General features: G+C 33.4%; 1 protein-coding gene across 1 annotated transcript in view; it reads left to right on the top strand.

Moving 5' to 3' along the window:
* The window catches only part of LOC122519562, a 234,192-nt gene that overhangs the window by 178,760 nt on the left and 37,050 nt on the right, over positions 1 to 18,382 (top strand). The window lies entirely within an intron of this gene.

Consider the following 18,382-nt stretch of genomic DNA (forward strand, 5'->3'; position numbering starts at 1 on the left):
GATTTTTTTTACAAATTCTAACAACAATACGTCGTATAATAAATAAAGATTATACATTTTTTTAATGGCATAGAAGAATCCTCGCATACAACAGAAAAAGAAAAACATGCTTAATTATTTCATTTATCGTCGAATAGGAGAAACCCTTAACGAGAACGGAAACTGTTCGATTATAATTTGACACGAAGGTATTTCAGATATGATACATACTTATTATAGCTTAATGTGCTAAGGAGGTGAACGCGATATTAATAGCTGTGTACTTACACGTGTAAGCGAATTTATGCGGCACGGTTACGCGGAATTTAGCATATCAATGGATATAGCAGGGGTAATACCTGTTAAACATCAACACAGCTGACGCTGAAGCACTCGGTTTACGTCTGACATTGACAGATGTTACGTGTCAGTCTCACGTAGTCCGCGAGAGCATCGTATTTTGTAGAACATTAGCTTATTCTCCTCGTCTTCCCTATCTCAAGTATCAAGGATAAGGTCAAGGATAACTCCTATTAGAATGTCCCTAGAGACAATCATGAAACTTTACAATCATGAAAATTTATGAGATTGAACATTTGTTTTATATCTAATATTTTATCTAATAAAATGATTTTATTTTATTTTATCAGGAAGTATTATATAGAGTGATTTTGGTAACTGGGACAGGTTATTGCTTATTTTTTAAAATAAAAATAGAAAAAAGAAAAAAAACGATAGAGAAAAAACCATATGGTATAATACGTCCTAACCTTCTATGACCTTATTTCTTGTATGAATGCACCGATGCATCCGACAGGTGCAATTACACTTTATTTTCTAAGGCAACCTAATTTTGTTTTCTAACTTATCGATTCTTTTTTATTATTCTACGTATGAAAGTACTAATCCAAGGTCATCGAGTGCAACTGCACTGAGGATGCATCCACATATAAGATAAGAAAATAGGAAATTAGAATTTATTATTCCAGATGATTTTTTCCTCTATCATTTATTTCTAGTTTTATTTAATAAAGAGTAAGTAGCTTTTTCATTCAACTAGAATTATTGATTGATGTATTATTTTCTTTTATTTTTATCAGCCATTTTTAAAACTAATCGATTAATCTTATGATACGTAATATATGGTATAGAAAGAAATATTCCTTTCAATAAACGTACATTGAACTGTCTATTCAATTATTTATCAGATATAAACTTCTTTTTTTTATTTACGTTTCGTATTTATTGCTCTCTCTCTAATGTTTACATTTTGTATTCAGCCATACGATTTATTTTTCCTTCAGTCTGTCTTTATCAGTCGAACTGTGAACAAGGACGTAACAGCGGTAGCTTGTGTGAGTATTATAAATAAGGATTTTATAGAAATGTGTAATATGGACTTCTTATTTATTTATTATACATTAAAACTCGGTTGTGGTTTAGTGCACGCGTACTTCACAGAATTTTCTAGAAATTTTATAGGTTAGTAAATTAGCCTATTTTACCGGAGATGGTCAGAATGGTTACCTTAACTCGAAAGAAAATGTTTTCTTATTGCCTTTTTATGACGATGACCAAATTTTATTTACGAATTAATATAGGTCAATAGGTATGTCAATTTATTTCAATAAATTTTAAACTACAAATCCACTCGAAAACGATTGAAATTAATTACTCATAATTATATTTGCGATTTTATTATTTTTCTTTATCGCATATAATCATATTATTTTGTTAAAAGAAAGAGAGTAGCTAACAACAAGATAGGAAGTGGGGTAGAAAAAAAATAATATGCAACAATCACGACTGCCATCATTTCAAATTGAAATTGAATTTAAGCGTATGAATGTTACAATAATATAAACGAGTATGTATAATACAAATGGTACGATGAAACAATTGCAATAGAAAGTGCAAATACGTTACAATACTGAAAGCAAAATTTACAGACAACGCTTAATATATAAATATAAATATACACACATGTAATATTTATAATATTTATTACATATATACAGACACATAGAAATAGGGATCGATGATAGTAATTAATTTTCTATCTAATGATATAATTAATGTTCGCAATTTGAACGGTAGTTCTGTCATGTTGGGCAAATGCTTTCGACACGCCAGACAGCGATCATAACTATGAAAACAAAGACTCACGTTATATAATTACATGTTAACCAACTCGCTTTAACATAGTACTTCATTATTATACGTGTACTTCTCTTGGCGACGAATCGAAAGTAGCCAGACACGTAGTTGTTTTACGTATGCATATACGATGTACATGTAATCTCGTATACGGGAAAGTTGTATTAATTAGCGGAAAGAGATATGTGAGCCATATACACATATACATATGCTTGCATATATATTACATGATATATATACGTACATATATATTTATGTATATACATATAGATTATATACACCAACAAACATTATCTTTCTGTATCTCTTTCTCTTATCCAGCTACATCACTCGAGTTACAATTCGCTCGGATTAATTAACCACAATCCTTCTGGACTCGTGCTTGTTTTGCTAAAACGTTAAATAAGGAAAGAACTCATTTGTTGCCAACCAGGACGAGAAAGAGAAAATATCGAAACCACGAAACGCAGGCGGAAAACGTTGGTAGAATCGTTAAGTTTCTTCTTTTCCTATTTGGTTTTTTTCTTTTTTTTCTGCTTTCTTTTTTTTTCTTCTTTTTCTTCTCTTTTGTTGACAACGGTACAAAAAATGTCCCGAATGTGCATTAGTAAATACGTTTTTATACAGAAGATAAATATAAGTATTATACACATATATAAAATACATAGGTGTGTAGATCGTAAAAGGTAAATCGATATTCAGTTCGTATACGAACGTACGCTTTCGATTAATCGGCAGATTTAGACGTTTGTAATTTAAGTTAACAGCTGTTCCGATAATCCGTAACTTTGCTCTATTTCATAGCCGTTTAACGGCTTATGATCGTTCGGATGTATATTAATTAAATTTAATAAATGCTGCATCGAAATATCGACGGTAAAATGGAGATAAAGTCGTAACTCGTAATATCATTACTAATATTTCTTTTTAACGAGTGCACATGCAAACACGTAACTACTATATTAAAACTCGTGATACGTATGCATATATCATCGATATAAGATATCTTGAATATCTCGTTAATTCGTAACGCGTATATTTTTCTTTTTGCGAAGCATTAAATCTGTCAGCTTTGCTAACCGATTTGATATAAGTATGTGTATGAATATATATGTACAATGATTCGAAGAAGTATGTTAATTTGAAATAATTTATATTTGCTTGTAATACAAAATTATAAAAATTCTTCTATATAGAAATTTATTTTTAGGATTATTTGACTTTCAAATTGATATCAATTTTATTGTAAAAGAACTTAAGAACACACTTTCTTGTTCTTTTTCGTCTACTCTCGTTCTAACAAGATCAATTTTAAAGAAAATAAGTTTGTCCTCGTAAGAGTCCATTACGTCTCTTCATTTTTTTTTGTCGTCTTCGTGTTCCTTTCACGACTACGACACAAACGAGACAATTAAAACGCAAATCCGCTTGCAGCGCCGAAAAGACAAGATCAAAGTGAAAAATCAAAGAAAGACGAAAAAAGAGAGAGAAAGAGAGAGAGAGAAGAAACTATCGGTATAATTCCCACGATGAAGAATTTTATAGAGAATACTGTTTTTCGTTAGAACGAATATACAAATTGCAACGAAGAATGACTCCTCCGCTAGGAATTTAAACAGAATAGAAGAGAAACGATTTTATGAATTTCATTGTACGAGAAGACGACGTCGAAAATTAATTGGATCATTACGGTCCTTTTGACATCATACTGGAAGATCAAAGTCGATCGTATCAAACTTGAGTACATTTAAAACCAACGTTAAATAGAAAGTTAACGCGTTCTCTGTGACAACTATTTTTTGCTTATCACCAAATCTTTTTTTTTTTTTAAGATAAATCGATCAACTTGAAATATCATCTCTCTCCCTTTTTGTCTGTCTCTGTCTCTTTCTATGCTTACTCCTGTTTTGTTTTTTCTTCGTCGTATATTATGTCCCATTCCTTTTTCAATCGGGAATAACTTGATCGCGAATTCCAAATTGATCGTAACGAGATTATTCTGGCTCGTTCGCAGACCGTTTCGATTAAGCACTTGCAATAAATAAAGCAATGATTTCATAAAAAATATTGCGATATTCGGACGGAATTGAGCCAATTAAGCTTCGGAATAAAATTGATAAACACAGTTACACAATCTCTCTCTCTCTCTCTCTCTTTTTTTTCTGCGCGAATTATACATATGAAACGCTTTATATTATTGATAACAGGTAAAAGGCTGAATATTTTTTTCTTCTTTTATCTTCTTCCTTTTTCTTTATAAATATTTTTTTTGTCAATTTCGATTAAAACCATCGCGTTGGAAAAATATTCTCTTGGTAAAGCACTTTGTCGATCTGCCACACTCCAATAACATTCACGATATTAACTAAAAACGTGCAATGCACTGGAAGAGAGAGAAAGAGGAAAATATGAAAAAGGAGAATGGAGGTAAAAAGTAATTAAAAATAAAGAAAATAATAATTATCTCCGTGAAATACTTTATCATTTCATGAATTGATTATCCTTAATGATTACATATTATTAGAAAGCAAACAAAATGGAGAGGCGAGATATTTTGATATATTTTTACTAACACCATAATTAACGCGAGAACCAATAACTATTCACTTTTAATCATGGGGATCTTCAATGGCGCATCATAGTCATCGTCGTGGTGCATGGTGGTTAGTTGGTGGTGGTTTCGTCGTGGTGTTGTTGGGTCTACGACAAATAGAGACAATTAAGCGGCTAATATGAGATACTCTAGTCGTATGGCTGTCGTCGTGTGTGCATCTCCCACGAGCTCTAGCGGAGAGGGATGAAAATAGGTGGAGGGAGGGAAGGGTCGAGTAGATCGGCCGAAGGGTGGATTCATCGCACAACAATGCTATACTATTGCAAACACCAGCGGGAAAACCAACAATGCTCCTGCACCGTTTCCCTTTAACGCTATACGTGATCCCTAGTATTTCTCTCTCTCCCTCTCTCTCTCTCTCTTTCTCTCTGTCTCTCTCTTTCTCTCTCTCTTTTTCTATTTCTCTCACACGCTCATTGGATGCGCGTGCGTTTGGCAACGCGCACGCACGTTTTCGGAAAACCGATCAGAATGGACCGGACCGATCGTGACCGCGCATACGCTCCTAAAATCACATTAAACGGGAGTATAAATGCTACTGAAATAACTGACTCTTTTTTTTTTCTATATTTATCTCTCTCGTTATGTATCTTTCTCTTTTTCTCTCTCTGTTTGTTGGATCGTAGGTAGAGATTACAGTTGACAAAAATATAACGTCGAAATATCATAGTAAGAATTCTATTAAATATTAAAGGGATGAGTGATAAGGAAAGAAATTGAGGAATTGACGTCTGATCAAATAAGTCTTATACTACTTATTTTACGCTTTTTGCTATTTTCTACTTACTACTTTATGATACGTTTATTTTATTTTGTTATTCTTATTTTAAAATCGTTAAAAATAATATATTTATTTATATGATATCTTTTTATTATTACTTTGTTTAATAATTTTAACAATTAATAATCAGAGTGCGTTTTTATCAATAACAATAATATTACAATCATGAAAATGCGTTTTAATTCACTCCTCTATCCGTTAGTTCGTTTTTTACCTCACTCATCAATCTATCTCTCTCTATCTCAATCTCTCTCTCTATCTTTCTTTTTCTTTTTTATGCAAGTAACCTTCTTTGATATTGCATAAGCGCGAGGATTGCATGGGGGGAGGGGGCAATAAACGAAAGCCGCTTGCTCGCGAATCACAAAGCGATTTAATACGCGCTGTCGGCCCAAATAAATGTGGTTTCCACGAATCAGGATGGTACATTCCAAACGTAAAGTTTAGTAACAATGAACAACCGAGCGTTGCAGTGTGTATGTATGCAACAAACCGCTCGTTGCTGTGTTATAAAAATAATAATTCTGAATCAAATATGTAGAAAGAACGGTACGATGACGGCTGACGGTGATTCTACACACGACATTGTTTCCGGAAAAATAATTTTATTTATTTTACTTCCGATTTCTACCAATGGTAAAAAAAAGAAAGAGAGAGAGAGAGAGAGAGAACAAATAAAAAACCGATAAAAAATAAATTTAAATTTGTTATTGTATGATCGTTTGATTAATTGTTAATTACATATTGAGAATCAATATGACAAGTTGGTTTTTTTTTATTCCTTTCATAAATTGTACAAAATCAGGATACTTCAAAAAGAGATATAAACAACCATGAAAGAAGTAAAACGAAATAAAAAGAGAGAAAGAGCTTGCAACGAGAAAGCAGAAAGTAGCAAATAGCTAAATCAACGGCCTGCGGGTACCCACGAATTGAACGAGTTCGTGGAAAAAGTGTTGAAAACCTCTTTCCCTTCGACGATACGTACATACATACACGCCTATATATACACGTATGCGCCAGTTCGCGCATGCCTTTTGCCTCATTTCTCAAGCTTACCTTATAATAACACGCATGCAATGTGCGACATTCACTGAACATTGAAATTGATGCCTTTGATGTGAACGCTAGAAAATAATAAGAACTCGGCACAGCAGGTCTTTTGATCGTCACGAAAAAAATTGGCGATCGTTTTTAAATATAATTAGCTAGCTACACATAAAACATCTCAACTTTCTCGAGTTTGTTTCAAATTAAAATGGGCATGCAAAAAAAAAAAAAAGAAAATGATAACGATGGTTAATAATGGAATAGACGTTACAATGGGAAAAGGATTTTATGATTTTATAGGAAGGTTAGCAGTTTTACAATGACGTATACTTTGGTTACGATAAAAATGATAATAATGATAAAAACAACAACACAAATAATAATAATAGTAGAAATTGTTGTAGTTTTAGTATTTTCATCCTAAACATCACAAACTTTAGCAATCCCCTCAAAAAAAAGAAATAAGAATAAAAAAATTCGTAGAGATTATTGCCAACGAGATGGACGTAAAAGTTTCGAATCTTTTCCCAGCGAAACGAATTTTCTTCTTGGTAGAAAATAAGAGTAAGATTTCGAAGCTAATTTCGAAGTGGTCGATTATCTCGCATCTATGCCCACGTACCGTGGCGGTTAGTATTGAAAGGTATTTCTTCTCCTTTTTTCGACGCTTTCACATCACTCAGCGTCGGTCGTTGGCAAAGTTGCTGCTACATCTTCGTAAGAAGAAGAAGACGCTGGGATAAAGAAGGAAAGGTGGGGAATGGTAGAAGAGCAAAAGAAGAAGAAGAAGAAGAAGAAGAAGAAGAACGTAAAACGTGTGTAGTTCTCTTCTATTTCTTCTATCTTTCTTTCTCTCTTTCTCTCTCTTTCTTTTTCGTTCTCGACATTTCAATGCAAAAGCATCCTGCTGCTGTAAGGATCGACGCTGCTTATTTTCCTAGTTCGAACGTTCTCCATTAGTCTCGAACGTTTCTTCGTTTTCTTCTTTTCTGCTATTCTTTCGTTTATGTATTACTCTCTTTCTTTCTTTCCTCTTTTCTTAATTTTTCTTTTTCTTTCTTTTCCTCTATCAAGTCTCATCGTACGTTTCTGTCTTTCTTCTTCCGAAGGAAATAACCTAGGAGCTTCGTTATTTCGTCCGAAAGAAAATAAAAGAAAAAAATCCAGCATTTGTGTAATACAAGTGAGCTCAACAGTTTCGCAGTGGCTTTTCTTGAAGGTCTAAGATTCCAAATCCACCCATGCTATTCCCTCTCTTTTTTTCTTTTCCTTTTTTTTTTAATCTGTTTTTTCTTATCTCCTTCTTTTTTATTTTATACTTTATCTTTCTGTTACTTCGACATACTTTAAACGAATAACGCACAGGGCTAAAGTATACCGTTTATAACGATAATCGAATCAAAAATTTCTCGATAAGGAAATAGTTCTTACAATTAGTTCTTGTCGTACTGTATTCATTAAAGAACATGCAAGTAAAAAAAAAAGGGAAATGATGAATTCTGTTTCGTCAAAAAGCTCGAATTTCTAATTTCTCAATTGTGTTTCGTAGTTTTTCTTAAGCTGCTTGCAACGTATGTGTTTTTTGCTTCATCAGCATCATATTAGAATTGGTTTGATGTTAGAACTATACTTGGTGTGTTTTGTTCTCGACGAGGACAAAATATCTCTCACTTACTTATTCGTAGGATTCGCATTAACGAACATTAGCCGTAGTCCCAAAGCTCAACACTTTGTCGAGTTTCGTCGAGCTTTGTTCAGTTTTAGTAGATATTAACTGGTCACCGTGTTCGCTTATCATTTCATTATTCACAACGTCTAACTATCAACGTCGTACTATAGTTAATGTCAAAATTTAGATATGTTGTAGTAGATAGTTAAGGAGTTTAAAAAGATCAGAGTAGGTGTCGTTCGCTTGCCTGTTTACTACCGACAACTTTCGTTCGAAAACTCTTTTTCCTTCTCTCTTTCTCATCTTCTACTTCTTCTTCCTTTGCCTTATCTCCCCCTTCCCCCCAGCCCTTCCTTTTTTTATTTTCTTCTTTTTTTACTGCAATTTCCGCGATGTTACTCCGGAAGTTGTGGTAGCGCGGTAGGAGTAAGGACGTAATATAACTCGCGATGAAATTAATCCCCGAAGGGGCAACTTTTTAATTAGTATCCCGTAAAAAGGCTTTCGCTTACCTTAATCGTCGATAAATTTTCTTGCCTAGTGCACTTTCGTTTTCAAAACGTCAAAATAACGTTTATTTCTTCTTTTGCTCTCTCTCTCTCTCTCTCTCTCTCTCTCCTTCTCTCTCTTTTCTCTCTTGTTCTCTCTCTCCTTCTCTTTCTATTATTATTTCTCTTTTGTCTGGATGAAATATACGACGGTATGCGGATTACTTCGATTTTTACCACACATCTCGTGTGCTTTTGTAACGCGATAGGTTTTTAGCTTTATGCGGATGCCTGCAGCTAAAATATCGCGTTACTAAATTCACCCTTTTCCCGTTATTCACTCTCTCTTTCTCTTTTTCTCGCTCTCGTTTCGTACGCATCGTGTTTTTCCTCCTACCTACGACTTTCTCGTTACTCGTCTCTTTCCTGAAACACAATACAAAAATTCGCGATAGGATATGTCTAATTTAATGGCCTATCGAATATTCGCTTTGAAAAAAATCGTTATTTTTTTTAATATTTTGTTCGTCTAATCTAATAATATCTGTCTAAACTAGATTCGTGATTTAGTAATTGCGAGCGAGAACTTTATCTCAAAGATTTTAAAAATAATTTTAACCAGCGTGTGATCTTATTTTAAAACCAGTATCCTTATTATTTCTTATTTTAAACGTATCATAAGTGTAACAAGATTTAAAAACCATTTGGAACGTCTATGGCATTAATGCCATTACGATTATTCAATTATTATTGAAAATCGATCTTACCTTTTTTTTTTTTGGACTACCATAAATAATATTATTGACGAATACGAATACAGAAATACCACCACAAGATAGACATTCAGATATGAATCGTTTAATTTCGTACATTTTATGTATAGCGATAATTACTCGTCCTGACATTTATCATAAAGCCATTAGAAATGTTCAAGATTCTTATCTTTTTTTTTTGTGAAAGAAAAAGCGTTGATAAATATCGTATATAAATATATTATATATTTATACACATATGTATAATTAACGCCTGACGCATGCGTTTACGACGACCTACGTAGGTAGGTAGATATGATTAGATGATAATGCATGGAAATGTCGCTTCTGCTTTGCGGCCTGTGTATGTGTGTGTGTGTGTGTGTCTCTCTCTCTCTCTCTCTCTCTCTTTCTCTCTCTCATACTCTCTCTACTCTCTCGCTCTTGCTCTCTTGCTCTCTCGTACGTCATTAGTGCAGAGCACGGAGTGGCGTGCGTATTTACGCACTAGAGAAATCAATAAACCATGTCCGGGAACGGTTTAGGGAAGCACCTTGTTGGTGGATACCATTCCAGAGGGCGCCGAACGGAGCGAACAAGGATGAGAGAGTGAGAGAGAGAGAGAGAATTTGAAGGGACTGTTGGATCACCTTTACACGCTATCGGGCTATTAGACATTGTAAACAGAATTACTCTCCTCGATCGTCAATTTGGATCGGGTGAACAATCGAACAGGAATCGTGTTACTCGTTGCTAGTTCTTTCCGTTACTACTATTTTTCATTTTTATTTTTTTTTTTTCTTATCGTTAAATTTCGATCGAAAAAGCAGGTCAAATATTTCAAGCCTCAAAGAGTTTTTTCAATACTTTTATAATATCCAATTCTTTTTCCAACTCTCTATCGTCTCTTCTTCTTATTTTTTATTTTATTGGTTTTTCATTTGAGATTTTTATTTTCTCTCTATTTCGTTTTTCTGGCTTTTCGTTTTTTATTTCTTATCTTTTATTTTATGTATTTAATATATCTATCTATATAGATTGAGGTATAGAGGAAATAGAAAATAATCATCTATCTTTTCCCTCTTGTTCTCTCTTACAAACGGTTTTATTAATCATCACCCTGAAAGTCGATCGAGCGAAGATTATCGAAAAAAACTCTTGGCTCTAACAGGATATCTCGTTAAAACACGAATACCTGACTTCACGTAAGTGAGCTTGCTCTATAGTTAAATAAATAAGAACGGTTCGAAGAGAATTGTTGACACGTGAATATTATTTAGATGATGATGATGATGTCAAGTGTTCTCTCAATGTAAAGTGCAAATTGCTTTAATGATATCCTGTTCTTTCGAATTTAAAATCTATTATTTCTCCCCTCCCTCTCCGAATAATATATGAAAACACAATAGCGAAAATAAAATAGGAAGAAAAAATAAAAAAAGGAAAAAAGAAAGAAAATGCGAAGATAAAAACAAAATCAACGAAATCATTCGTCCCAATTCCGGACGATTATTTCTATTTCAATACAAGTGGAAGGTTCTTGTCCTTGTTGGTAGAATAGGACAACACTCGTTAAAGAGGACAAATTTTTTCGGTTCAATTCTCGCGAACCATAGAACGCCCTCGAGCGATTTTAAACGCATCGTCGGACAACGATTAACCGTTGCCACGACCATTCAACCCTGACATTCGAAAAGAAATCGATGGAGATCGGGTGAACCTAGATTTCGATGTCGTACCGCATCTATGTACACATATATATGTTATATGTACATATCTCACCTACGTGGGAAGATTAACGAGGCTTTGTAGTTATCGTCGTTACGTTTTTACTATTCTTCTTTTTTTTTGTTTTAATCTCTGAGATCGCAAAAGTGTCGGTGAAAACGTTTTGATATTTTATAGAAAGAATTTCGGTGGATTACGCGAAACGAGAAAGCAAGGTAAAAAAAGTTTTCTCTCGTTTTATTAACATTCTCTTGCTTGCCTGCATGCCTGCCTGCCTTTACTTCAATTCATTTTTATTTCCGAATCATATCGAGTTTTATTAAAATGAAATACCAAAAGTATTAAATATTTTACATAATCAACATAATACAATTTTACAATATCAACATAAGTGATTACTTCGATTGAGTTTTTTCTTTATTTATCAACGGTGTTCGTTAATTAAACTGACTTTTTATGTTTGCTAACTTTTTTTTTTATAATCTTTGCACATTTATTTAAAATAAATGACATAACTTCCAATAACTTATCGATTATAATTAACAAACGAGCCATTTACGGATATATATGCTTGTAAGAAACTTTGCTCATGTTTTTGTGAGAAAAATTGATTCCTAAAGTTTATTGAAGTATTTCTGAAACACCTCGTATGTTACGTTATCGTCGTTTCTTTTTACCTAATTCTATCTCACCCCCTCCCTCCCTTTATCAGCCTAGTCTCCATATTTTTTGTTTTTATCTTTTAGTATTATTTTTTCATCGTCGCGAGCATATCCTCCCCTCGTCCTTGTTCGACACGAGAGAACGTTATTATCACGAACATCAATAAAGCACACGGTATCGATGTTACGAAGATCGTGTCGGTAGATAAATGACTACCCGCGCCTCGTCATGATTTATTTACGCGGTCGTGTTGCGACAAAAGCTCATCGACCTGCACGCTCGCCTGCCTGTCGTTCGTTCATTCGTTCGTTCATTCGTTCGTTCATTCGTTCGTTCGTTCGTTCGTTCGTTATTGAACTTACAAATCGACGAAGCGTCATACTTTTACGTTTATTTGTTGACGATCGTGTGCCACTCGTTGACGAAATTCCACCGTTTCGTTTTCCCAACCGCAACTTGGGAATCTTGATTATTAACATTTTGGTATCTATTTTCTTCATTTAAGTACTATTGCATTTAACAAATTGCACAAGTAAATATAATATAGGAAATCTAGAAGAAATAATAAAGAAGGTCCATATCCTATTTTAGAAATGTTTATAATCCTATACGTAATCATTTGTAAGGGGATGGGGTCGGTTTTCTTTTTATTTAATAATTTTTCTCCAATGGAATGAACGTAAGATGTAAAACAAATGATTTAAGACTAGATAGTCGTAAGATTTGCTTAATCATTTTTATTATTATAGATCCGTTTTACAGTTAGTTGTATATCTCGCTCGACGTTTCACGTCGTAGAATGAAGAAAATAAATTGACATGAACACAAATGGTACGAGGAAAAGGAAAGTATGATTATCTTGACAAATTTCTCTTGTCTTAAGAGTTTTTCTCAAGATCGATAGATAGGACGAAATCATTGAGTAATGATAATAAAACGAGATAAGACAACCCATCGAGTTCTCTCTCTCTCTCTCTATATATATATATATACTTTTCACTATTTCTGTAAGTATCTAAACTGACGTAAATCGATACTTGTTGTTGAACGACCGTTGCTTTGATCGGTACTTTCTTAGATATCGCATAATACCCTGGTTCGTTGAATAATGTTGGATAGGATAAGGTGATGCGGTACTATGATTTTTCATCCTTTTTGGTAATAACATGGTTTATTGATTGAATCTTTTTATTTGTAGATTATAATTATTACGTTTGCTTGATTAACTACACTTGTTTTGTTATACTACGTTTGTTACAATTTTTTACATTACACTGTTAGATTGGTTTGTTCCTGTACCCTCGTTAGATTCTGTTTGTTAGATTTTACGTAACTTGCTGATGTTCGCAACTTGCAGCTGATGATTTTGTAACATCGATGCACCGATAGATTTGCTTTTAACTTACCCCTTGTTCATTGGATACTCTGCGCTAATATATCTTAAAGATGACTTCCATTCCCTCTCTAAAGGTAATGCATTTATTAATTATATTTTTCTTATTTGAAATAATTAGAAATTGAAACAGATACAATTTGAGAAATCGTTTAGACGTGGAAGTAAGATATTAAAAAAAAACTGTAGATTTATATATTTACAATGACTTAGAAAACTAATTCTAAAAATAGAATATAAATAAAAGATTTAAGAGGACCCGTTAAATACATTAAATATACTCTTTTGAAAAATCACTCGGTTAGATAACGAGGATCGGAATCGTTCAGCGTGAAAGCCAAAAAGTGTTTCTCTAATTTGTAGAAAAGCCTTTTTGGAAAGGGACGAATCGATCGGGAAAGAGTTTTGAACGAGGTTAACGTTGCTCTGAGCAGCATTTAACTATGGTTTAAAGCTATTTGTGGCTACGGAATGCAAGACAGAGGTAGATACGAAATGGTCCACCCCTTCGTGCATTCGTTTTCACGACAGTTTCGTAAACGTGATTGTAGAAACGACGAGGACAATGACAATGACGACGACGACGAGGACGACGAAGAGAACAAATCGTCTTCGGATATGCAGTTGTGTGCAGCACTCGTGTGTTAGTTACTTGTGGTTAGTGGTGTACTACGATCAGAACACCCAGAAACTTCACGACTCTCTGAATTGCAAATGACGAAGAAGGAGAACGCGCGTCTCTCATCCAAGGATGTTTGCTCGTTTGTTTTATAATCGAGAAGAAGGGAACTTCTATCTCTTCGTCTTTTCGATCGATATAAACCCATGTTTTTATTCGAACAAATTTCTCAAATTCGCTCAGAACTCCCCCCCTCTCCCTCCTCCCGCTACGGAATTGTTTCGACGTAATAAATATTCACGTCTTTGTCAAATCATTTATTTTCGTTCTTTCCTTTTTTTCGGTTTCTTTTTTCTTTTGTGAAATTTTTTATCTCTCAAGATTCGTATCGCGAAACAAACCGCAAAGTTTAACAATTATTCTAACGATAGAATATATAACACAATAAATAATTTATAGATTTAAAACACGGCGTGCGTAAATTCATCCAAATAATTAAATACCAATTCCGTACCATCAATTATTTATTACTCCCGTCTGATGAATTAATCTTTCCTATAATTAACATTATCGAAGGATGTAACCTGTATAGTAAAATTTTATTATCATTACTATTCTAATGTAATATCGTACATTAACGTTTTCAAATCAAAGTAGATAGTCGAAAGTATGTATTATAAAAATTATGAGAGAAACGTTTCTCCCCAATTAAACAAACAAAATATTTTATTCGTAAGAAGGATCCGATTGGGTTGTAATTAATCGATCGAAGACAGTCCATGTTTCCCCATTGAATCGACCCAATAGAAGCCAATTTATGCAAACCTTTGATTCATGATTGCACATTTATATTTCCATTCACGATTTACGTATTTATCGGCATCGTTTTCTACAGGGAATTGGTCCAATTTATTACGAAACAGTTGTGGTTGGAATATGATGGCGGCGAGTGAAAGACCACTCTCCATTTCTTCTTCTTCTCTCTCTCCTTTGTTCTTTCTTTCTCCGTCTTTCTCACTTATTTTAACTCGAGACCATGCTCGATAGTCCTGGAAAACGGCTCGGCACTTTGCAACGGTAACGAGAAAAATTAGGTCAACGAGATTACGTTCTTTTCCGTCGCGACGTCTCCCTTCTATAAACCCTCGCTTTAACTACCATACCGCATGCACACACACACACACACACACACACACACACACATATATACACCATCCTCACATAGTTATACAGTACTTAGATGGATAAGCGTTTATCCGTTTCTCCTTTAGTCGATTTCTTTTCACTCGAGTCGAATGAATTTGAAAAGGCAGTGATATAATACGACAGTAGTCTTTTATTCTTCTATTGTTCATATTGCACGTGTAAAGAAAATTCTGTTAGCTGAAATAATTAACGCGAAATCGCGTTTCTCAATGTCGATAGCATAATATCGCACGCTGGGCAGGTGAGGTGGGGTTCTTAATCGACGGTGCTTTCTCGAGTGTCCTCGAAAGAAAACAGAGAGAGAGAGAGAGAGATTATGTATTTACATATACATTCGTTCAAAAGATAAAAATGGATGCTCGATGTAAAAATTCAAGAGAAAAATGGAGAGTAATAAAATGGAGAGAGAGAGAGAGAGAATTCAAGAAAGAAAGAAAGAAAGAAAGAAAGAGATGAAAATAGGAGAAAAATAAAAAATAAAAATGCACGCACACGCATATACACATACACAGCGGTGGAAAGAACAACGCGAGGTTGTTCTTAAGTTTGCGTTAAAATGAATGAAAGAAAAAGAAAGAAAAAACAAAACAATAGAGAAATAGAGAGAAAGAGAGAGAGAAAGAAAATGCTTGCTCGTGGTTTTCGAAGCTCCTTATAAGCAGAAAGTACGGGTTAAACGTACTTTCCTACGCACCATCCAACTTTTCCTGACAATGCTGAGTCGGGGTTGTACGCGTGAAAACGCGAGTGTGGCTAACAACGTTTTTACCTTAGCACGTGTTAGTTCTCTTTCTCTCTTTCTTTTTTGTGTGTAAGCGGAGAACGGAGTTTTCTGGGAGAGTGCTTTAAAACGAACGTTGGAAAGTCCTCAATAACGAGTACTCCGACACAGATTTCCTACCTACCAACCTCTCCCACAATTTTCAATTCGACCCTACCGTAACTGGACGTAACAGCCGCCATTTTAACGCCATTAGAACCTTTCACTTTTTCATTCATTTCACTTTTATCTCTCTCTTTATCTCTCTTTTTTTTGAATCCTTTTATCCGTATTTATCTATCTATTTATGTATCTATATCTTTCTGTTGTTTTTTTCTTATGTATTTTTCATTTATCTTTTTCTTTTATTTCGTTGTTATTATCTTTTAGAAAAATCCTGATACAATTCGTCATCTAAATTTCCATTCACGTTGAAACACTTCATGATGCATCTATTGATTGTTAAATTTCATAATGTATGTTGTAACGTTTGTATAATAGTTCAGTATCAAAAGTTACTTGCACATAGTGTCAGAAATACTTAAAAAAATCGATAATTTTGAGGAAAACTGAAACTGTTGCGGGTTTCGTTAAATATATATTGATGCATATATATATATATATTATGATGCATTTATTAATTTCTAAGTTTTATACATAGAAGTTATTATGTACTATTGTTTAGCATCGGCAAATTGATATTAAAAAATATTTGCATCGATCTAAACAGAAACGTGATACGTTTTCCAGAAATTAGTATCATACAAACAGAGAAGAATAAATAATGTGAAATCAAATAACCACTGATGCAGATTTAAGAAAACCTAAATATCGATAAATACATCGTAGTATTTTTAAACACATGTGTATAATAGCTTAAAGATGAATCTAGTTTCTCATTTGCTAGAACGATTTTTAGTTACGAATATTGAAGTCATTATTACGGTCGACCTAACAACTCGTTTGGTGGGTTAATAGGGAAAAAAATAGAAGGATGAACCGATTGAAAACGATCCAATATTGTTTTTTGTATGAGAAACTTAATCAAGTTAATATTGAAATCGAAACTAACTCAATTTGTTGGTTTTGTAAAATTAGAAATTCAATTTCAAGAGAAATCAATAGAACATTATATTTGATTGTATGAACAGTTTTAACAAGGCAATTGTTTCCGTTGAACATTTCTGAAGAAAAGAAATAAAATTATTTGTGTTTCTAGACCGGAAAGGGTTAATTACTATAAAAACAAGACGTGAATATTTTTGGCGATATTAAAAACAAAAAAAGAACGATGAGTTAAAAAATAATTACATATATCATTTTTCGGCTGAAATACGGTCTTTTATCTGTTTTGAGGATATTTGATAAATATCATAAAAGTGAAAAGTCAATGCTACTTATAGTCGTACATCGTGTCTTCCCAATCAAAAATTTTCCAATTAACAAGAAAGTTTATTTTCTAGTTATCTAGAAATTAAAAATAAAAAAAGACTATTTTCTGTATAGAGATCATTCAAAGAAAAGAAAACACAAAAAACATAAGATCTACCCTAATTTTTCTTAGCTGTTATAATTTCACCGAATTCGCGTTTCATTGGCAGCAATTATCGGGAATTTTCTCAAGATTGTCGATAATCTGGTTCTCGCGAAGGACGAAATGGAATAATTAATTTCTTCGAGTCAATTAGATTTAATTGCCTAGAGCGCAGAAGCAACGAGAAGAGAAGAGAAAAGAAATGAATTTCTCGTTTTTTCTATTTTCTTGAAAGCTGTCGATGACCCCTCGAAATTTCTCTCTTTTTCTTCCAGAGATTAACGTTGATTGGTCATTTTTTGATGTTAAACCTATTTCATTCTCTTTTTTCCTTTATTTCTTACTTCCTTTTTTTATTTCGTGATAAGTCACGATAAATATAAGGATCATTTGTGCCATCTTTTCGAAAATAATTGTTTTATTTATTTTCCTTTATTTATTATTATTTCGAGATATTTAAAAATTTGCATTCGAATTGATTGAAAAATATTCATAAATGTTAATTATTTCATACAATATTTTTCAACTATGAACATTTATTCGTTCTCATTTAAAGCAAAACAAGATTTTGTTCAAGCTACAAATAGACTTATAATATTGAAAAGAAAATGTCTCATATATTTCTTATTGTCAGTTAAGTTATAATATTTCTCGTATCGTAATAAGATATCATAAAGGTACTCTCTTTCTCCTCTCTCTCTTATTTTCACTCTCTCTTTCTCACTTAAGATTAATTCACAATGTATCTCGAGACTCTGAGAATCTCTGTATCGTGACACTTTCGCGACACAAAGTTTGCAATATTCTCAAAGCTAATTTACACGGTGTACCTAGAGAATCGACTGAGAAGGTTAGGAATGAGAAGCTCAAACGATCTCACGTGCTTCTTATGTCCTTATCGCACGTTACATCATTCCCGTTCTCTTGCTCTTTCTCTTAACCATTCTTCGCATGTTTGCACCCACACTAGATCGCATTCTACAAACGTG

Source organism: Polistes fuscatus, unplaced genomic scaffold (genome assembly GCF_010416935.1).
Source record: "Polistes fuscatus isolate 324 unplaced genomic scaffold, CU_Pfus_HIC Scaffold3, whole genome shotgun sequence".
NCBI lineage: Eukaryota > Metazoa > Arthropoda > Insecta > Hymenoptera > Vespidae > Polistes > Polistes fuscatus.